The sequence below is a fragment of the Pogona vitticeps genome, chromosome 15, assembly GCF_051106095.1.
Source record: "Pogona vitticeps strain Pit_001003342236 chromosome 15, PviZW2.1, whole genome shotgun sequence".
Classification (NCBI taxonomy): domain Eukaryota; kingdom Metazoa; phylum Chordata; class Lepidosauria; order Squamata; family Agamidae; genus Pogona; species Pogona vitticeps.
The window spans coordinates 10096188-10119821 of record NC_135797.1 but is presented as its reverse complement, the minus strand read 5'-3'; the positions used below and the strand labels follow the sequence as shown (position 1 = coordinate 10119821).

Below are 23634 nucleotides of genomic sequence, written 5' to 3'. Positions count from 1 at the left end.
ACCAGACTGAATTACAAAATGTAATTCCAGGCTCACGTCTTACTCTCCCTCCCACTTAAAACATTTATCCTCGTTTGCTCTTCTTGTTACTTAACTTACAAAAGTTTGATTCCTGTTCCAAAACTGCATAGTCTCAGAAGGTATTACAGATATTTTTAATGAATGTTATCTGTAATGTGCAGGCACGGCTGGTGGGCACACGAGAGACAGGGCCTTCTCTGCGGTAGCCCCCAGATTGTAGAATATTCATTTATTGGTTTTACTGTTTTTGAAAATTTGTAATGCCACCCAGAGTAGACCTTTGGTCTAGATGGGCAAGTTAGAAGCTTGATGGATAGACGGATAGACAGACAGACAGACAGACAGACAGACAGACAGACAGACAGACAGATAGACTGATTGACTGACTGACTGACTGACTGATTGATTGATTGATTGATTGATTGATTGATTGATTGATTGATTGATTGATTGATTCTCCCTTGGGGGATCAGGCTGGCCCCCTCCATTTCATTCTTTCACCAACAGCTGGAGACCTATCTTTTCAAGGCAGGCTTTTAATAATCACGTTTAAGTCCCTAATGCCTTCTAAAAGTTAAGATAGTTCTTAAGGTTTGCTCGCTTTTAATTATTCAGTTGTATTTTAACTAGCATACCTATTGGTTGTATTTTAATGCTTAACTTGTTGAGTTTTTAATTCTATTTTTAATTCATTTTATTCTTTTAATCTGAGTTAATTTGGGAGAAAAGGCAGTATAACAACAACAACAACGTGTGGCAACAGAGCCTCTGGCACCGATTGGTTCGGTTGTTGTGATGTCACAGAATGCTTATCAGTTGATTCGAAATCTTGCACAGTTGAACATTCATGGGGTGTGTGAGTCCAGATAGCACGTGACCAAAAGTCTCCACAATTCACACACACACACACACACACACACACACACACACACACACACACAGAGAGAGAGAGCTCTTGATCCACAGTGACGCGGAAAGAACACTCCATGCACACAATTTTATACGAAGAGCAACTTCCAGATTTCAAATGAATTAATACATATTAATAATGTTATGTTTTATTTAAATAGCTTCATAGCATCCTTCAAATATGTGTCCAGGCAACAAATCAGGGGACCGAGATCCTGACCCAAGGAGAATACAATTGAAACGTAGTCTGGTGGGAGGAAAAAGCACAGATGGGAAACATTTAATCAACTCGCCCGATGCAACGGATTAATTACTGCAAGGAAGCGGTAAATGCAGCTCTGAAACAAGCAGGGCAAAATAGAATGCGCACATTTGGCCTCTGTTTTTAAAAAGTCGGAACCATTCGAACGTTTCCTTCTATGAGAAAAGCATCTCGTTATTCTTTTAGAACTTAAATGTGAGACATGCTTCAGTCCCACAAGCCATTCTATGGCTGCGCAAAGCGTCAAGAGTCCACTGGAGGATGAGCAAAGCACGCTTTTCGAGCGACGCAAAAAGTCATCAAGGGCCAACATTTGCAGGCAGAGTAAAACTCTCGCACCTTTTAAGAAGCTAAGTGGTTTCCTCCTCCTTTTCCATTCTTTCAGTTGCTCTGAGCCAGTGACCTCGAGAGTTCGGGAGTGCTCCAAAACTTAAGATAATCCCCTGGCAGATCTGCTTTAATGGTAATTCCTGCCTTGAGCAGGGGGTTGGATTGGATGGCCTCGTAGGCCCCCTTCCAACTTTTCTATGATTCTTTGTGCCTCCTGTACCCCTGAAGCCCCACCTGGCCCTGCTGTTTTGGGAATAATAAAAAGACAACAACTTACTCAAGATCAGACTGGAAACACACAGGTTAGCTGAAGGTGAAACGCTGGGCTTCACAGTCGCCTGCTCCTCTTTGCTGATACACAGCAAATGGGCCAGGTTGGGAGCTGATCGGATACCAGCCCAGCGCCTGTCTTCTCCACAGACCGAAGCAGCCAAACGTTGTCCCTTCAGACCGCTCTAACAGTGGGAGAGAAAAATAATGTCTCCCTCGGCTGCAAAGAATCATCGCTAGCTTCTCCTCCCAGGCATCCGGCTACTCATTAGGTGGGAATTTCCTCCTCCTTAACCTTCGGGGTTATTCATTGACAGAGGTCAACTGGGTTACGGCAGCTGCGCCAAGCTTTGTTCCAATTTTGTTAAGTCACACTCTTTCCCTCCTTCCAATGCAAACCGACGAGAGTTTGTGATGATAATGCATGCATTGTGGGGACGGAGAGAAACACAGAGGATAGCTGGAAGTCCAAGTAATTTGTTGGAAGTATTCCTGAGGCTGTGTTGGAAATAATGCAGAGGACGTTCTAATTTTAAACCTGACGGTCGGAACCCTGTTCTGGTGTCCACATAAGAGTTAAGGAACTTGCTATAGGCAATTGCGCCTAATGGACAAGGGGTGTGCTCATATATCCAAGAGATATCCCACCACCTCATCAGTTCGGTGTGATTATCCATTGCAAGTTACACAAACCTTAGGCAGACACCAATAGGATTAAAACCCAGTACATTTCCTAACGGGTCATCCTATCCCGACTCAATGGGGTTGAGAGCTCTGTGCGTGGTGGGACCACGGAGACCTTAACCACGATTGTTGAGGAGGAACGCAACGGAGGTCCCCCTGAGCCTTTAATACACAAGGAAAAAGAAATGGGCTGGTTGGGGATAATCGGAAGTGGGGCAGCCGCCCATGGGCCTTAATGGACTGGCGGCGGTTGGCCTCCCTCACGTCCTCTCCCATGAAGAATATCTAACTTAAGAACTGGGAGCCTTTTAACTAGGAAAACCATTGAGAAAGTAAAGAAGACTCTCCCCTAGTGATAAGAGGGCCAGATGTTGAGGGCCATGGTGGTTTATTGGAACCAAGGTCCCCTCCCTCATTCTCTTCTGACATAAGGTGGCCCCAGTTGACACTGGGGTTCAAAACATAGACCACACAGAGAGGCGGGATCCTGTTTCACAGTTTTTGTTGTTGTTTAGTCATTACGTCGTGTCCGATCCTTCGTGACCCCATGGACCAGAGCACACCAGGCCCTCCTGTCTTCCACAGCCTCCCGGAGTTGGGTCAAAATCATGTTGGTTGCTTTGATGACACTGTCCAACCATCTCATCCTCTGTCGTCCCCTTCTCCTCTTGCCTTCACACTTTCCCAACATCAGGGTCTTTTCCAGGGAGTCTTCTCTTCCCATGAGGTGGCCAAAGGATTGGAGCCTCAGCTTCAGGATCTGTCCTTCCAGGGAGCACTCAGGGTTGATTTCTTTCAGAACGGATAGGTTTGTTCTCCTTGCAGTCCAGGGGATTCTCAAGAGTCTCCTCCAGCACCACAATTCAAAAGCATCAATTCTTCGGCGGTCAGCTTTCTTTAGACTCCAGCTCTCACTTCCATACATCACGACAGGAAAAACTATAGCTTTGACTATTCGGACTTTTGTTGGCAAGGTGGTGTCTCTGCTTTTTAAGATGCTGTCTAGGTTTGTCATCGCTTTCCTCCCAAGAAGCAGGCGTCTTTTAATTTCGTGGCTGCTGTCACCATCTGCAGTGATCATGGAGCCCAAGAAAGTAAAATCTGTCACTGCCTCCATATCTTCCCCTTCTCTTTGCCAGGAGGTGATGGGACCAGTGGCCATGATCTTAGTTTTTTAGTTTCTACTTTCACTGCTAGGCCCGTGCAATATACTAGCCATGCTTTTATACAGAGAGACGGAGAGAGATGTAGGCAAAGTCACTGTCCCCCCCCCAAAAAAAAACACAATAGGAACGTTTGTAGCTAATAAAAAACTACCCAAGAAAATACTGGACAATCTTCTAGTTTGCAAAACAAATAATGCAACAAGCCACCAGGTGTAGGTTCATCCATTCCTACGCAGCCCAAATTCGCAAACTCTCTCTTTTTCTCTCTGTCCTACTTTTTTTCTTTTTCTCCCCTACACTAAAGACAAGCAGCTATGGAGAAACTAAGAAGCTGACAGAAGCCAGAGGGGATACAACAGAAAACAGGGGCCATCCAACAGAAAGGCAGTTTAAAAAGGTTTCAAATGTCTGTCTGGCTCAAGACCTAGACAATAGCTGGGCAGGGGGGGAAAAAGAAATCGCAGGAAAAGACAATTTGGCCCGAGGGAAGGAGAAGGGAAATACTCTGTCTGATGCCCTGCTGGATAGGTTCCTGCAAGCTTTGGAGTAATCCAGGATGGCTTAATTGTACTGCTGAGGGAAAGGAATTAGAATCCTGCATTCCCATAATTACATCTCAGAAATAATAGTTATACCCAGAGGCAGGACGTTGGACCTGTGTAAGGGTTTTTAGAGAGGCAGGATGTTCCTTGTTTCGGCTTCATCGTCGTCGTTGTTTAGTCGTTCAGTCGTGTCCCACTCTTCGTGACCCCATGGACCAGAGCACGCCAGGCCCTCCTGTCTTCCACTGTCTTCGGCTTCATAGGTCCTTCTAAAAGACAACAAAAAATCTGGCAGATTCTACTTTTTGGGGGATCAACTGGATTGATTTCCCCTGTGGATGGAAGGGTTGTTTTAAGGGAGAACACACTCGTTAAAGCGACCCTTTCTAACGAGATCCGATGCATGACTCTGTATCCGTCTAATCGCACCCTTGCTCTGTCTCGCCTCCGTAGAGGGAAGAAAGAAAACAGCCAAAGAGGCACCGTTTTACATCACTTTAAAGACTAAAAGGTTTATTTTAGTGTGAGCTTTTCATGAATCAAAATCCGCTATTTCCCAATAAAATTCGTTTCCCCTATACTTATGCCTCGGTGCGCAGATTCATGTCCAGGTAACAGACAAAGTGAAAATAGCTCCTTAATTCATGAGTGGGATGTGGGTGGCGTGGTAGGTTAAACTGCCAAACCCCTGGCCTGTCGATCATGAGGTCAGCAATTCGAATCTGCGTGCCAGGATGAGCTCCCGCCACTCGTCCCAGCTCCTGCCAACCTAGCAGTTTGAAAGCATGTAAAAATGCGAGCACTGTATTCTCATCATCTTTTAAAAGTCCCTAGTTATGGGTGACTACATTACTTGCAAATCATTACTTCCAAGCTCTGGCTATTAGCCTTGAAGGCATCAAGAGGTGTTGTTTTCACTGTATTTATTAAGTAAATTCATGCAGACTTGTCCTTTGGTGTGTGTGTGTGTTGTTGTTTTTTAAAACCACAAACTAGCCCATCATTAATACTCTATCTATATGCACCCTCTGGGAATATAGCCAGATCAAAGGCATGTGGCATTATGAAAGAAAAGACATGACAGCTTGTCGTGTCTTTCTCTCTTTAACAGATTTTCTGCGATAAGAAAAAGTAGATACAGTAGGAAAAGAACGGAATTAGAAGTGGAAAGCCCAGCCATCAGGCAGTTCCTTAACACTGTGAATAAGGCTGTAGAATTGCACATTAAAAGCCTCATTTGGAATATCGAGGTGGCAATTCTGGGGTTTATTGCATGGACAAAATATGGCGCTATGGCGCTTTTTATTCTTCCTGCGCCGTTCATTTCCATATCAGAGCACCCTCTCTTGGGTCCATTCAATTAGTATACTAACTGCATTAAAAATTTAAAATAAAAACAGCTCCCGAAAACAAGTTACAGCGGGGGGGGGGGTGAATTTCAAACAAGCATTTCAGATATCCCCCCCCCCCAAGAGAAGCATTTCTGGTTTTCAAAACATCAGTGTTAACGCGAAGCCTGGTAAGCTTCGCAACAAACTCGCAGTTCGTCGGGGTAATATTTTTGCCCGATCTGGAAGAGCCCATTGTGTCCAGTGAGGCGCAAGGTGTAATGGAATCATAGAAATATACCAGCACAAGGGAAACATTATGGCAATCCTTGTTGTGATCCGTTACAATGACTATTTTTGGTCTAATTGGCGAGACGAGGGCAAATAAGCAGGTGTTCTCATTAGACAACCAGAAAATCCTCAGGTCAGACTCCATTACAATACAGCGTCTGGGAGGTTACTGTACATTTGTGACCCAAACTTCCTTTAACAGCCTTCTCTCTTCCTTAGGAGTCAGTAAAGCTTTTATCACCACTAGGATTCATATTTGAAGATTCCACTACAGACTGGACACGGACGTTCTGCAAAGTACTATCAGTTAGTTGAACCCTCTAGAGTAGACCTTGCCCTGTGGAAAACCTGCCACTCTACAAACCTTCCTTCTGAGTGGAAAATGGACTATGGAACAAAAAACTTTGGAAAATGTACTGTACAGTGACACCTTGCTTTACGATTGCCCCACATTACGACGAAACCGCATTACGACGATCTTTTTGCGATCGCATTGCAATCGCAAAATGATGGTCTGAATAGGGTTTTCTCACTTCGCGATGATCGATTCCATGCTTCAGGAACCGATTCTTCGCAAAATGACAATTTTCGGACAGCTGATCGGCTGTTTCAAAATGGCCATCTGGTAAATAAAATGGCTCCCTGCTGTTTTCTGGGACAGATTCCTCGCAAGACAGCCACCGAAAATGGCCACCCTATGGTGGATCTTTGCTGGATGGTGAGTTTCCAGCCCATTGGAACGCATTGAAGGGGTTTAAATGTGTTTCAATGGGCTTTTTATTTTCACATTACGTTTTTGTTTTACAGTGATTTCGCTGGAACGAATTAACGTCGTAATGCGAGGCACCCCTGTATCGCTGATCAGAACAATTAGAAGCTGAGGATGAAGAGAGGAGAATGACTAGAAATAAGCTGGAGGCCGAAAACCCTTCCTTTAGTGGATTGCATTATCATCATTATAGGATGGAACAGAATGATCTTGATTGATTCACTTCCAGCTCCTGAATTTCAGCAACGTTCAGAAATCTATCTTCTGTTTTACTCTTCATGGATTCACGGCGGGCGTTTTCTTTCCAGCTAGCTAATTCGCTCAATGGTTTAGCTATCTGATTTTGAACCCAGAGTTTGGGAGTTAGATTCCCCACTGGGCTTCCTGAGAGAAAGGCCAGCCAGTGTGGCCTTGGGCAAAACACACAGTCCCACAATGCCTCCAGGAGAAGGGAATGGTAAAACCACATCCGTGTATTCTCTACCTAGAAAATCTTTGAAAAGGGCTGACATACACCAGAATTGACTTGACAGCACACAACAGTTATTGATTTTTTTCCTTCTGCTCTTCAAATGTTCTTTAATCACGGAATGCTTGTTTACATATCGTTTCTTTCTCTTCTGTTTAAATATTATATACCGTATTTTTCCGTGTATAAGACTATACTTTTGTCTAAAATCTTTAGACTAAAAATTGAGGGTCGTTTTATACACGGAAGTAAGCGGAGGAGAGAACAAAAACAAGTGGAAGGGAAAGCAGGGATTAAAGCGATCCTCCAGCGCTTTGATCCCTTTCCCCCTACACTCGCTAAGCCCCACTTAGATTTCTTAAGTTTGGATTAGAAAAGTGGGGGAATGTCTTACACATGGAGGCGTCTTATACATTGAAAAATGTGGTAATTGTAAGACAGGGAGTTTATGAGTTGTTTTAGTTGTAGATAACATTGAACCTGGCCTGATTAGGTGAAAGTAAGAGCACATTACATTTGTCACCCCCATGATGTACACAGGGCTTTTGAAGTCAGTTTCCCATCTCCATTTCTCTCTGTGTTCTTTGCATTTCGCACAGCAGTAGTCTCTTTCTGTTGAGATGATTTCATACAGACACGTGTGTGTATGTGTGCGAGCGTGCACATGTGTGCATGTAAGCATACATTTTTGTTTCAAAGGTGGGGCATTCCTCATTTAGGCTAGTATCTAAGAGGGGAACATAGACGGAACCTCCCCAATGAGTCTAAAATATTGTGAGTACACCTGGACAACAGTCTGGAGCCAGCTAATCCTTTCTGCCCATAAGCATCGCGCTATAAATTTAGCTGATGAATAAAATGACCCAACAGCCCTTAAAGGATCACAAATGACAATACAGTGGTGCCTCGCTTAACGAGCGCACCGTACAACAACGAATCCGCATAGCGATCCCCTTTTCGGGATCGCTAATGCGGAGGCATACCGATGGTCCCAATGGGCAAAACTCGCATAGCGACGATCGGTAAGCGTTTTGCTTACCAATCTTCGCTTTGCGATGCCTGCGGATCAGCTGTTCGGCGGTTCTAAAATGGCCGCCGGATGCCCGAAATGGCCACGCGCAGCATTTTCACGCCCTCCCCTCACTTACCGAGGGCGTGAAAATGGCTGCCGCTATGGAGGAAACTTCGCTGAATGGTAAGTTTAGGGCCCATTGGAACGCACTAAATGATGTTTAATGCGTTCCAATGGGTTTTTATGTTCCGTTCAGCGATGTTTTCACATAGCGAGGGTTAATCTGGAACGGATTAACCTCGCTATGCGAGGCACCACTGTAATTTCTATTCCTATTGAAGGAGTCACTTCATCTAAAGAGGAACTCTAAGCTTCCCTTTGTCATTAAAAGATATGTGGCATCTTTCCTGTCCACGAAACTCACAGAGGAGTGAGTCAACCAAACGTTCCTAGTTGACAAGAGGACCCACAGATAATACGCAAGTGCCATTTTTGTAAGACTAGGTATTATAGTCCTCTCAGCTCACCTCCTGAACGAGACAACGTAGAAAACTGGACCACTGAACTAGCTGCGTGTATAGCAGCACCAATTTATAAAACAGCTAATATATCATTCTGCTTTAAGAAGCCAGCTAATATGGAAATAGGGGAATGTGGTGGCACTGCGGGTTAAACCGCAGAAGCCTCTGGGCTGCAAGGTCGGAAGACCAGCCATCATAAGATCGAAACCACACAATGGAGTGAGCTCCCGTCGCTTGTCCAAGCTCCCGCCAACCTAGCCATTCAAGAGCATGTAAAAATGCGAGTAGATAAATAGGTAACACCTCGGTGGGAAGGTCACAGCGTTCCATGTCTAGTTGCACTGGCCACGTGACCACGGAATCTGTCTACGGACAAACGCTGGCTCTACGGCTTGGAGACGGGGATGAGCACCGCCCCCTGGAGTCAGACACAACGGGACTAAATGTCAAGGGGAACCTATATCTTTATCTAGCAATTAGCGTACCTAATATGGAAAACAAAACACTTTCAAATTGAAGATTTCAACAACCACAACATTAGCACATTAAAAGAGTCGGTGATCCAATTCCAAACACCCAGAACAGACCAATTCTATGTCAGATCTACCCTGCCATTCAACCTCAGAATACAGTGGTGCCTCGCTTAACGAGTGCCTCACTGAACGATGAATTTGCATAACGATGGCCTTTGCTGGAAATTTTGCTGCCTCACCTAACAATGTTTCCTACGGGGGATTTTCGCATAACAATGTTTGGGACCTTGCTTCACTTAACGATGACAGTTTTAGGTCCCCTGTTTCGCTTAACGTTTTTTTTTTGACAGCCCTGTTTTCGCTATTTTAAAAATATTCTAAAATGTTTAAAAATGTTTAAAATGCTTGGAATCATTAGTGCACCTAATAAAACCATTGTTAAAGTAATTTGGCTTCGTTCTGAGTCTTTTTGAATTTTTGGTGATTTTTTTTTCACCATTGAAATATATTGAATAGGCTCCTATTGGAACGGATTAACCGGTTTTCAATGCATTCCTACGGGAAATGGTGTTTCGCTTAACGATGTTTTCACATAACGATATTTTTAATGGAACCAATTAACATCGTTATGCGAGGCACCACTGTATTACACAATTCTGTAGGGAGCATCGTTCCGAAAAAGCCAACCGGGAAAAGTTTTACGACAATGCTTGACACAGCTGTGCTTCAGAGTGCCCCACAACCAGAAAACTACGATCCATTTGTAACGTCCATTTTGGAAACTTCTCGTGCCTCCATTCCAAGAGGGTGCCAGACCAACTGCATCCAGGAACATCTGCCCAATACTTAAATCATATTTCACACTTTGAAGAAAAATCCTTTTTGCGAATATACAATAAAAGGTAGGAAAAGTTTGATCTCAACTATGGCAGAAACAAAAAAGAATTTGCTGGATGGACACTATAATAGAACTTGACGTGGCAAGAAACCACCACGGGAAATAACTAAAATGACCAAACCGCAGTCTAAACAAAAAGACACTGTATGCAGATAGGATCCTAAATCAAATAATGCACCAACTGCTCCTGGCAGGAAAGGAGCTCCATCCAACTCATAATAAAAACAAAACATCAAAGGGATATTTCAGAGCATTCTCAATTAACTTTCCACGGCCTCCTTATTGGCGGAACTAGAGGAAGCCATAAGAAGATGTAGGAATGACAACGTGGTGGGGCTCCATGATATATGGACTGAACAACTTAAACATTTTGGACAAATCACAAAGGAATAGCTCCTTTCACTGTGCATTTCACTGTGAGCTTTTGTGGATCCTAATCTGGAGTGCAAATACATGACTGCTATATTTATACATATCTCTATGGCCATAGGAGGCTACCGATAACAGAGAAAGTGAGTATGGTTTGGTAACACAGGAATCAAGCTGAAAATTACTTCATTTAGCAGGCTGTGGGCAGGATAATAGCTATATCACAGGAATGCTAAGAGATATTACTGGGACAGAGGTCAGGGAGAGAGAGGCAACTGTTTTATACCCATAATACAAAAAGCTGGGTTAGTAATATACAGTGGTGCATCGCAAGACGAATGTAATTTGTTCTGCGAGTAGCGCTATCTCGCAAAAAAATCGTCTTGCGAAAAGCGGCTTCCCATAGGAATGCATTGCAATGCATTCCTATGGGAACCTCGCAAGACGAATGCATTTCTTCGTCTTGCGAGGCATCAGTCTCAGGGGGGGGAAACCATCTTGTGAAGCACAGCCATAGAAGACGCTGTCTTGCGAGGCACCATAGCAATCACAAAAAAACATTTGTCTTGCGTTTTTTTCGTCCCGCGAGGCGTTCGTCTTGCGGGGCACCACTATACGTATATCATACACTAAAAAGCCTTGATCTGTACTGAAGCTCTTAAGAGATGCACTTAGATTTGCTTATGCAACTAATTTCTGCTGCCTCCATTTTGGGTCTTTGTAATTCGTTTTTTTCCTATAATAGTACCGTAACATCACACAAATGTGGGCATTTTAGCATAAAGCACTTTGCTTTGAACCCATAAAACCGAAGCCCCTCGCACAAGTTTAGATGCCTCAAGCTGCACATATCCGACATGGACTGAACTCCAATTTGGTATTTTCTAAAAAAAGCTCCACACACTGTGTCATTTTTTCCATGTACATTTGGCAAGGAGTACAACATGGGGATGAGAAAACTTCGCTCCCATGTCCCACCCTGCCTCTCCCACCCTCAGAGATTTGGCATTCCCTTTTTTCCAAATATGCAAGAAAAGCGCAGGCTTGATTACCCAGAGTCTACACATAGAGAGATGCTGAAGAGAGAATTATATGGAAAGAACTATATTTAACCCGAGGGATGTTACAGTAAAGAACACCCACAGCCATTCTGCTCGATTCCGAGAGACGAGAACGACATTTTTTGCTGAACGATAAAAACCAAAGCCGCTACAGGTAACGGACAACACTCCAGAGAGAGTCAACGCAGGGGGTTTAGCGCTTGTCTGTAAATTGACCGAGGCAAAAAGAAAGCCTTCGAGTATCTGCAGTGGACAAAAGGTTATGAATCTCGTCTGGCTTTAAAATACCACAAGGTTCTTTGTAATTTTGTTTTTCGGACGAAAGCTCCCGAAATCTCTCCGCCAACGTGGCCGCTAACGTACTAAATCACTTCAGCGGCCACAAGTCCGCCCTTCAGAATCCAGAGATCTGTAGTTTGGTCAGGGACTCCGATTCCTGCCCTGTCGCTCGAAAGACCAAAAGTCGCCCAAAATATCCCGAAATGAACCGGCTGCTCTCAGACGGACGGGCCAGAGCCTCTCCCACCACCGGCGTGAAAATAAGGTTCATGTGCCAATGGAAGAGGGGGCCCCTTGCCCTTTGCCTCTGGGGGCACCACACTTCCCTCTGGGCCCATGTTCCACATCTCTCCGTTTGCAAAGCCAGGCTCCAACATAAATGGCCTCCCATGGCTGCCCGTTTCTACACCTCCTTTTCCAATGATTGCATTCTTATTTTCATTTCCCCCTCTCAAAGGAGGCCTTCTTCATTATCAGCCTGCCTTTTCAAAACGATCTCTCCGTTTTTCTGCTCAACTGGAAGCTACTGGTGTCAGCGATGAATCCCAAAGAGAGCGTTAATAGGTGCCTTAAATTTTAAATCGCTTCTGCCGTCTCAATTGAAATACCACTCCCAGCCCTCTAAATATTCTCTTGGCTCATCACTGCGCCTTCCCTTTCCTTCCCACAAAGGCTGCGTGACCTCCACTCCAGGAGTCATTAGTGCACATCATGAAAGAAGGCAGCGTTACCCGAAAGGGCAGAAAAGGAAAAGCGTGGAGCAGGAAAAGAAAAGGGAAGATAGTTTGACTTCTATCAAGATCAGGTATGAATCCAATTTCCAATGCCAGAGGAAACGTGTTTGCTTGCTTGCTTGCTTGTTTGCTTGTTTACTTGTTTGCTTGCTTGTTTGCTTGCTTGTTTACTTGTTTGCTTGCTTGTTTGCTTGTTTGTTTGTTTGCTTGCTTGCTTGCTTGTTTACCTGTTTGCTTGCTTGTTTACTTGTTTGCTTGCTTGTTTGCTTACTTGTTTGCTTGCTTGCTTATTTGTTTGTTTGTTTGCTTGCTTGTTTACTTGTTTGTTTGTTTGCTTGCTTGCTTGTTTGCTTGCTTGCTTGTTTACTTGTTTGCTTGCCTGTTTGTTTGCTTGCTTGCTTGCTTGCTTGCTTGCTTGTTCGCTTGCTTACAGTGGGGTCTTGACTTGAGAACTTAATCCGTATTGGAAGGCGGTTCTCAAGTCAAAAAGTCTGTAAGTCAAGTCTCCATTGACCTACAGTGCATTGAAAACCGATTAATCCCGTAACAGGCCATTTTTTGTTCCATTTTGGTTTTTTTCTGGTCTGTAAGTCAAATCTCAGTCGGCAAGTCAAACCTAAATTTTGCGGCCAGAGAAGTCTGTAACTCAAAAAGTCTGTAAGTCAAGCCGTTTGTAAGTCAAAGGTCCACTGTACTTGTTTGCTTGCTTGCTTGTTTGTTTGCTTGCTTGTTTACTTGTCTGCTTGCTTATTTACTTATTTGCTTGCTTGCTTGCTTGCTTGCTTGCTTGCTAGCTCGCTCGCTCGCTCGTTCAACCAACCAACCAACAAACCAACCAACCAATCAAACGAACAAATTTATTTATTTATTCGTTCATCCATCCATCCATGCCCAGTGCTCTGGATGGCACGTTGCCCATCCAGAGTCCCTATTAAAAACAAGTTCTTTTCCCCAGAGAAAAAGGAGGGGCTGGGTGGGTTCCAAGTTAGAAGTCAAGTCCAAATCATTGAAAAAACACCCAAGTCAAGTGAGTGTCAAATCACTGGTGCAACTGCAAAGTCGGCACAGACATATATTTAAGCTTTGGAGAGCTTGTGCGTTTTGGAGACCTTGCCTCTCTCTCTCTCTCTCTCTGTGTGTGTGTGTGTGTCCCTACAACACACATTGAACTCAAAAGGCAGCTTTTGAATCCAGGCACAATTGCATGGCTAAATCAGCAATTGTCGAAGCCGGAAGGCTGTACCGTCTTCTCTATGGTTCTTTTCTGAGGGCCACACCACACAGTCTCATCTTGGACCACGCCAAGCCTAAAAGCCAACTGTTGTCAAACCGCTGACCTCTGGGAGTTACAGCACCTGTCGACTGCCTACATGTTCTACAGCTGTTCAGGGTACAGGGGGGTGCCCGGAGAACAGGATGCCAATGCTGAGGGAAACACAACTTTTGGAGAAGCGTTCCTTGCCAGGTTGGCAAAAAGGCTCCACGTAAATTGTCAAGCCCAGAACTGGAGACAATTTATCTTCTTCCTTGCATAGCTCAACATGTTTACTTCTCCTCTCCCACTCCTCAATGGCGCTCACTCCCAAACAAAGTGTGTACATGGAAGAGATGGTGGGGTGGAGATTCCTCCAGTTAGCGGAACAGTGAGCTAGGAGAAATTGGACCAGGAATTAGGAGATGGGGCTTCCACTCCCACTGAGCCGTGCGATTCACTCAATAACCTTGGGCCAGATCTTCCTGGATCCCTCCTTCCTCCCCAGATGATCTACCCCATAAAGCTGTTGTGTGTCATCAAGTCATATCCAACAGTGCAGTTTGTGGGAGTCCTGACTCCTGTCCTCTGAAGAGGCCGGCCACAGAGATTGGCGAAACGTTAGGAAGAACAACCTCCAGAACATGGCCAAAGAGCCCCAAAAACCCACAACAACCATCAGATCCCGGCCGTGAAAGCCTTCGAGAATACACTTGTCACTTTATTCGTAAGCTGCCAACTGATCTTGTTAGGCTTTCTGGGAATTTCTCCATCTCACTCCCTGGACGTAATGGGGAAACTGGGGGGGATAACTGGTCAGGAAACTTCAGAGGTCCAAAACATAAAAGCCAGCTCGCTGACTGGGATTCATCGTTTTTCCAGTTCATGCTCATCTCTACCCCTGAGTCCTAATCAAACATTCTATCCACTGCACCACACTGGTGGCATTAAGCATTTAGTGGTCTAGTATTAGTAGCTTTAAAGACGGCAGGTCAAGAGAAAACTCTGCTGGGTATAGCTTCTCCTTTCATCAGTGAAGTGCAATAGGAAAAGCTGCACCTCGCTCAATTTTTGCTTTCGTACAGCTCTTCTTAAGAGTCGCATCAAAGAAATTCACACAGACAGAACTACCAGAACCAGCAACAGGTTTAAATCCAACAGGTTTAAATCAGTCTTCCATTCTGCTGCATGCGTGTAAGGGATCTAACCCAAGGTGTGCCCCCATACCTGATACTTCTAAACCTTGCAAGAATAAGCTTTTCCATGTTTTTAAACTGGGCCTCCAACTTATGGGAACAAGCCTCTGAGAAGGGTCTGGATCTCGTAACTCTGCACAGGCCAATGCAAAAGCAGAAGGAAACTTTCTGGGAACTCGCTTCTCCTCTCCGTTCTGGATCCACACCCAACCAGCTGTTGCTGCCGTGCCCGAAATTACAAGCTGGCTGGAAGACGCGGGAAGCGGAAGGGGGAGGAAATAATCCCCTTGTTCTCTCATAACAGGTGCTCTTTAGCTACAGTGTCAGTGATAGGAAAAGACATTTCACTGTATTTCTCCTCTTTGGCTGTTCTCAAAAGTTCCCCACCCTTGGAAAGCCAGCTCCGTCGAGGAACGACTTGATTTGCCAGCCCTTAAAAGTTCAGCATGCAGGCCACTGCCAGGTTAAAACGACATCAAAAGCATTGCATCTGAAGCGTCGGAACCAAAAGCAACTGGCATTTGGCTAGGGAATCATTTGAGTCATGTCAGCTCTGACACACGGTCGCCCCATGAATTTAGGGGGTCTTCAAAATGTCCTGTCCTCAACAGATCTGCTCAGCTGTAGTAACGCAAGCCTGTGGCTTCCTTTAGGGACTCAGACCATCTCATTTGGTCGACCTCTTTTCCTGCTGCCTTCCACCTTTCCTAGCGTTATTGTCTTTTCCAGAGAATCTTGCTTTCGCTTGATGTGCTCAAAGCAACACAGCTTGAGCATCCATGTTTTGGCCTCCTGATAGGGCACCCACCAAGGAGGATCGGCAAAGGAAGCCGGGGCACCCGCGCAACGCCCGTGAGCCTGATTCGCCGAACAGTGCCGAACTGCAGTAAGTGTCCGTCATTAGATGAGAGATCTGTGCAGTGCCTTGAGTTCACTAAAGGGAATGCGGGATCAAAATGAAACTTAAGAAATACATAAATACACACACACACACACACAATTCACTCTAAAGCAGAGGTGCAAAACCTCTATATGCTGTTGGATTCTAGTTTCCAGTCCACGCGACCAAGGTAATCAATGATGGAATTTGTAAGATTCGGTCTAGAGCGTTACATGCTCCTTGCCTCTCATCTATTCTGTTAAAAACCAATTAAGCGAACGGCCATCCCAATACCTATCAGCAACGTGAGTTAAGCCTCCCCCCCCCAACCCCATTTAAAATTAGGTTGTTAGGATGTGGGCAGGCTGTAGATGTGAATTCCTCAGCTGCATGGTCCTTTTCTCCCACAGCTAGTCTACAGCATCAGCCACCCATCTGCCGGGGAGGAGTCCGGATTGCCGCGTGGGGAGGGTGGAGGAGGGAGAATACGGCTATTTTTAACAAGCTCTGCCTAACCAGCCACTTTGCAAGAGGAAACTAGTCCAAATCGGGGCCGCTCCACACTTCCTCTCCAGGCCGTTGGGGGACTTTTCTGCAGGCATGACATTTCCTCCCTGTTTGCTGCAGCTGACGGCAAAGCGGTAAGCCTTATCAGGTCCAGATTCGCGGGTGGGCGAGAAGCACTTCCCAAGAGAGAGAGAGGGGGGGGACAAATAAACAACAACAACAACAACAACAACAACGACAACGACGACGACGACGACGACGACGACGACGACGACGACAACAACAACAACAACAACAACAACAACAACAACAACAACAACAACAACAACAACAAAGGGCATTGGATTTTTCCGTCAGGCAGGATGGAAACTGGAGGGAGCTGGGCATTTGTTGACTGTGGATCCTCTAAAATATGCATCCCAACATGAGTAGGGAAAGAGCCTTTCCATCCATCCATCCATCTCTCTCTTTCCATCCATCCATCCATCTCTCTCTTTCCATCCATCCATCCATCCATCCATCCATCCATCCATCCATCCATCCATCCATCCATCCATCCATCCATCCATCCATCCATCCATCTATCTCTTTCCATCCATCCATCCATCCATCCATCCATCCATCCATCCATCCATCTCTCTCTCTCTTTCCAAAGAAGAAGCAGGAGTAGAAGAAAGAGAAAGTTTCAAGCTTCATAAAAAGATGGAGACACCCTTTAATTTGTCCTTTTCCTGAGATCCTTAACGAGAAGAGTGATTTAGACCTGTTGGACAGTACCAATAGCCAGAACATCAATGGATTTGGACTACACTTGCCAGAATCTCATAGCCGGCACAGAACGTCAGTTGCCAGAATCCACATTGAGCATGGAACTACAGCGCCCAAAATCCCATGGCCAACTGTGAGACTGTGGAGAGTTGTAGCGGGGGGTGGGGTGGGGGACAACAACAACCAGTTTTCTCTCCATCTCTACGACGGGCAAGTTTTAACTCATCGCTGCACTTAACGGGACTGCTGGAACATGGACACGAATCTAAAACACACACACCCCCAAAATTGAAGTCGCTGACAAATAGGCCAGACAGTGAGAATTCAAGAGCACTAAAAATGTTAAATAGGTTTCATTAAGGGCTGCCGCAGGTACACTGGCCCGTGCAAACTTGCAAGTCTTGTGCAGAACCAAATTGACAGGGGTCTCTTCGTGCTTCGCCTTGGGATGCGTTCACTTCACCTCCCTGGGACTTTGGCCTGCTTTTTAAGACTCGCATCATCCAAACTCATTGTTTCTCTGATGTTTTGAGATAGGACCCGCCTGTAAATGTCATATTTCACTCTTACATCAAATTGCCAGTCCCAAGTAGAGTAGATCCAGGGAGTCAATGGAAGTGATGGGGTTCTTGACTCACCATTGAGTAACTGACTCCGCTTAGGACTAGCAAAAGCCTTTAGGCTTCTGGAAAAAACTTGAACTAATCCTTCCTTCCTTCCATCCATCTCTCTCTCTTTCCATCCATCCATCCATCCATCCATCCATCCATCCATCCATCCATCCATCTCTCTCTTTCCTTCCATCCATCCATCCATCCATCCATCCATCCATCCATCCATCCATCCATCCATCCATCCATCCATCCATCCATCTCTCTCTCTTTCTTTCCTTTCTTCCTTTCTTCCTTCCATCCTTCCTTCCATCCTTCCATCCTTCCATCCATCCTTCCTTCCTTCCTTCCTTCCTTCCTTCCTTCCTTCCTTCCTTCCTTCCTTCCTTCCTTCCTTCCTTCCTTCCTTCCTTCCTTCCTTCCTTCCTTCCTTCCTTCCTTCCTTCCTTCATCCATCCATCCATCCATCCATCTCTCTCTCTCTTTCCATCCATCCATCCACCCATCCTCCCTCCCTCCCTGTTTGTCTGTTTATACCCAGCCATTCTCCTTTAAAAAAGGACAGTAGGAACCTCCCCATCTGCAGGATTAGTATCCATGATTTCACTTATCCACAGTCCAAAAATATTTTAAAAATTAAATTTTAAAAAAACAGAAATGTGTATTTATAGGATGCAGTTACCAGAACCGGCCAGTAGAGAGAGTCAGAGAGTATGCTATATTGGTAACTCACTGACATTTTGCCTAATCTCCAAGCAAGCAACTCATCTTGCAGAGCATCATCATTCTACAGCCAGCCTCAGTTGTTGTCCTTGCTGATATGGTATATGGGTTTTGCTATCCGCATTTCTCAATATCCACGGGTGGGGTGGGCAGCTTGGAGCCAATCCCTTGTGGATATGGGGGTCCTACTTTATTTAAAGCTAGCAGCACTAGGTAATACAAATACTAAAAAGGATCAAATGGATACTGTACTAAAAAACATGAGCAAAGCCCTATCTTTACCTCTGTGACAGTAAAACCAAGAACAATATCACATCCATACTTAAGCCTCAACAAGTTACACTTTATTTCAATGTCTAATGGTAATAGAAGTATTCTGTATTAATACTGTACTTTATCTCTGAAAAAAAATAAGCATGACAAATATTTCGTCACTGACTTGCGAAAAAGATGCATTTCGAAATATGGTCTCGGCATTTTGAAATAATACCCAATTTCTATGGGGAAAGTGCTTCGTTCGCCAAAGGGAGAAACACCGCAGGATTCAAACCCACAGCCTCAAAGCCAAGTCATATCATCTTCACCAGAGCCTGGAAATAATTATATTTTTTTAAAAAAGACTAAAATTCCCAGTATCTCCAGATCTCTGGCAAGCTGCATTTACAAAACGTAGTATTTCCAAGGTCTTGTCTTTTCTGTCGGCATGGAATGTCGTTTGACATATGATTGTTCAATCACTCTTTCTCCTTTTTCCAATTGTCAGAGATCTGTAACCTTTAAAACATATGACTGCGTCTTGACTCTGCCTGTTTCTATGGAACGGCAGACTGGGAAACAGCTCAACACTCCAAGGAAGTGGTAAGATCATGAGTAAGTCAAACGTACTTCTGCAGTACTGAGTCTAGACGGATCAGGAACATCTGTATCAGATTAGAAAGCTGGTGACGTGGGGTGGGTGTCATAGTCAATACCTTGCTCCTCTCTAACATAAATGCACGAAAGATGTAAGTGGGCCCCACCTCAAAAATCATACAGTGGTGCCTCGCTTAACAATTACCTCGTTAAACGACAAAACCGCTATACGATGACTGTTTTGCGATCACAAAACGATGTTTTAATAGGAAAAATTCGCTTCCCAACAATCAGTTCCCTGTTTCGGGAACTGATTTTTCGCTAGACGATATTTTTAAAACAGCTGACTGGCGGCTTTAAAATGGCTGCCCGCTGTGTAAGATGGCTCCCCGCTGTGTTTTTGGATGGATTCCTCGCTTTACAGGGACCGAAAATGGCCGCCTCTATGGAGGATGTTCGCTGGACGGTGAGTTATTCAGCCCATTGGAACGCATTGTCCAACGCAATGCGTTTCAATGGGATTTTTTATTTCGCTTAACGAGGATTTCACTCTTCAGCGATTTCACTGGAACAGATTATCCTCGTTAAGTGAGGCACCACTGTATTTCTTTCTTTAAAAATTAAATTGAAAAGGGACCTTTAGGTCTTCTAGGTGGGGAGCGCTCCAACGCTAGAGGCCTTCAAGAGAAAATTGGACCACCCTCTGTCCGATCCGCTTGGATTTGGATTCCTGCCCTGAACAGGGGGTTGGACTTGATGGCCTTCGAGGTCCCTTCCCGCACCATGACTGCATGAGGCTATGAAAATTGGGGTTTTTTTAATCATAATGTTAAACATTATGATGTGGGACATTTGAAGGCATTTCAGGGAGGTGATGGAGTGCTCCAACACTGGAGGTATTCAAGAGAAAGTAAGGCCAACCCTCTTTCAATTATATTTTAACTTGAATTCCTGAATTGAGCTAGGGGTTGAACTCGGTGGCCTTCTAGGGCACTTCCAACTCCATGATTCTATGATTCTATACAGTCACAGTCGCTTTACGATTGCCCCGCATTACGACAAAACAGCATTACGACAATCTTTTTGCAAAGGATGCAAAACGATGGTCTGAAAAGGGGTTTTTCGCTTTGCGATGATCAGTTCCCTGCTTCGGGAACCGATTCTTCGCAAAACGACGATTTTCCTACAGCTGATTGGCGGTATCAAAATGGCCACCGGGTAAATAAAATGGCTCCCCGCTGTTTTCTGTTGCTTCAGCCCAATTATAACTTTTGGTCTGTTTCCCCCCCGGTAAACAAAGCATCCCTAGTTCCTTCGCATCGGTCATAAATCGACAATTGTATGCCTAAAATTTCATATCCTATTCCAGAGAAAAACCCGTTCATTCCCCATTTCTCGTATGGGGTTCAGCAGCCTTACAAGCGTCTGAAAACTAATTTTTAATTCCTTCTAAAGCACCAACTTTACATTCCTGCTATCACACCTCCTACTTGCGAGAACAGCTTACATTCTAAAACAGGGACCTCGTGGCGCCATTTATTTATAATCCATCACAAGCAGAACTTTGCTTTAAGCAGGTCAGAACATTTGTTTTGCCAATCATGCTCGCTTAAGCCGGGCGGTTGGGGGGAAAGGCAGATGGGGCAACGCAGCAGCCGTGGGATTCCCCTAAGCAACCTGGTGGAGAAAGAAGGGGGATCGTCTTAAATGGGAGATAGTCCTTTCAGCCCTTCTGGCTTACAACTACTAATTCCGCAGACGTTTTGGTGGCCTTTAAAGAACACCCAAATGGCGCCTACCTACCCCCAGCAAATCAGCTGAGGACTAATCCAAGCATTTTCCATTCTGAAGGAATGAGGCTCCAAGACTTTGTCCATCTGATGAGAAGAGAAGACTCCCTGGAAAAGACCCTGATGTTGGGAAAGATGGAAGGCAAGAGGAGAAGGGAACTACAGAGGACGAGATGGTTGGACAGGGTCATCGAAGCGACCAACATGGATTTGACCCAACTCCGGGAGGCCGTGGAAGACACGGAGGGCCTGGCGTGCTCTGGTCCATAGGGGTCACGAAGAGTCGGACACGACTTAACAACTAAACCACAACAATCCAGACATTTAGGAGTATATCTGCACACCTTACACCCACAGGATAATATGTACTATTTGCTGGTGCCTCCGTCTGCATTCCAGCTAGCTCACCGAAGCACCAGTGAGATCAGTTGAATGCCTAAAATATTTCATGTAATACAAGACTTTTCATAATTTTGTTTTAAAATAGCAAATTCACAGCCCTTCTACTAACTCTGAACAGGAAACTCAGCACTTGAAAGTCCACCCCCACCCATCCCCAGGTTAAGGTAACCCCTTTCACCAGACTTTCCTGTTCCCAAGCTTATCCTTGCAGTCATAAGGGCTAAAGACATAAATATTCTCCCTCTCCTGCACCCCTATTCCCTGCTTTTTGTTTTAACTGAGAGTTTCCAGATGGCTATCACACAGATCAGATGAAATGAAAACAGCCCGGCCCAATTATAGCCAGTGGTATTTGGAGTCAAACAGATTGCATCCAAAGGTTACTTACTATATGAGTCCATAAGAGGTGATTTGTACATTCTGCAAATGAGTAACATTTCACATGATCCCAATTTGATATACAAATAGAGGGCATATGGTTTTTCGAAGCTCTACATGGTCTAGAGGGGCAGGGTAAAAATCAAATAAATAAATAAATACATAAATTAAAAAAAACAGACAAAATGCCATATTTTTCCATGTATAAGACTACACTTTTGTCTAAAATTTTTAGACTAAAAATTGAGGGTCATCTTATACACGGAAGTAAGCCGAGGATAGAACAAAAACAAGTGGAGGGCAAAGCAGGGATCGAAGCGATCCTGCAGCGCTTTCATCCCATTCCCCCTACACTTGCTAAGCCCCACTTAGATTTCTTAATTTTGGATTAGAAAACGGGCGGTGTCTTATACGTGGGGGCGTCTTATACACAGAAAAATGCGGTAATTACTCTAAACATGAAGTAAGCTAGTATCTTCATGATAAGGTCTAGCTTATCATGAAGTAAGCTAGACCTAGAAGTAAGCTAGGTCTTTATTTCCATAAACAACACCTTAAAAGCAAACAAAATGACATTAGGTTTTGTGCCTCTGATGAAGTGGACTGCAGTCCATGAGAATGTACATAGAACAAATCTTGTTAGTTTTTAAGATGTCACCAAACCCTTCATTGTTTTGCTACCCCAGACTCATGCCATGCCACTTTATTCTGCCCTCCAACCAAAACCTTTCTTTCCACGTTTCTAGCATGGGGGCAGGTTTTTTTTTGCATGCAAGAGCATGCAAAAATCAGAACATAGAGATACAGAAAGTTTCCTACATAGTCTGATACACGGCAGGTTACATTCAACGGTCTCATTATATATAGCATGGCTTTGAAGCTGTACCACCACTAAAGCCAAAATTACAAGGCAGGAATGGGATAAATGGAAGTTGCTAATAACTAGTAATTCTTGAGAGTCCCCTGGACTGCAAGGAGAACAAACCTATCCATTCTGAAGGAAATCAGCCCTGAGTGCTCACTGGAAGGACAGATCCTGAAGCTGAGGCTCCAGTACTTTGGCCATCTCATGAGAAGAGAAGAGTCCCTGGAAAAGACCCTGATGTTGGGAAAGTGTGAAGGCAAGAGGAGAAGGGGACGACAGAGGACAAAATGGTTTGACAGGGTCATCGAAGCGACCAACATGACTTTGACCCAACTCCGGGAGGCCGTGGAAGACAGGAGGGCCTGGCGTGCTCTGGTCCATGGGGTCACGAAGAGTCGGACACGACTAAACTACTAAACGACTAAACAACAATACTGGCAATAAACTATGTTTGTAGTTTATTACCAGAAACAAGAAGGGAATCAAAAGAAGACTCAAGAGATTGAAGCTAAACACATTTCTGCTCCTGCAGGAAGAATCCAAGCTATGTGAAAATGTTCTCAAGACCAGCAGCACTTCCCCCCCCCCGACCCCCACTAACAGGAAGAAATCAGAGTACAAGATCCATAAGCTTTCTACAAGGTTGCCAGAATTTATGGTGTGACCTAGTACATTTCAAGCTTCTTTTTAGAGGAAGCAATGAGAGCTAAGGGCCAGAAGAGAAAGCCACGGGAAAATTCAGTTTCAGCTCAGTTTGAGACTGTTTGGGATGAACTGCAAACCTCCAGGGTCCCAAAAGGGCCGTCCCGAAGCCCATGGGCATAACCGGTTTCTGTCCCTATCTGGATTTTGCTTCCACAGCCTCTCATCTGCGATGGATCAGCTCACGTTGCTCAATTTCCTTTTCCTCTGTTTTGGCATGTCGGAGGGCTGGCAACTCCCATGTGCACAGGACAATTTCAGCGTTTGCAACGTAGCCACCGAACCACAACTGTACCCCAGGAAAGATGATGGAATTTTTT

General features: G+C 44.7%; 1 protein-coding gene across 3 annotated transcripts in view; it reads right to left on the bottom strand.

The window, feature by feature from the left end:
• ARHGEF2 (Rho/Rac guanine nucleotide exchange factor 2) overlaps positions 1-23634 on the bottom strand; it is a 173648-nt gene that overhangs the window by 86685 nt on the left and 63329 nt on the right. Inside the window, exon 1 of one of the 3 annotated variants that reach the window (XM_072984081.2) lies at positions 1800-1946. The exons of the other annotated variants lie outside the window; for them this stretch is intronic. The gene's annotated coding sequence lies outside the window, so the exon portion shown is untranslated. Of the gene's footprint in view, positions 1-1799; positions 1947-23634 lie in introns of those variants that run through there. 3 annotated transcript variants of the gene reach the window in all.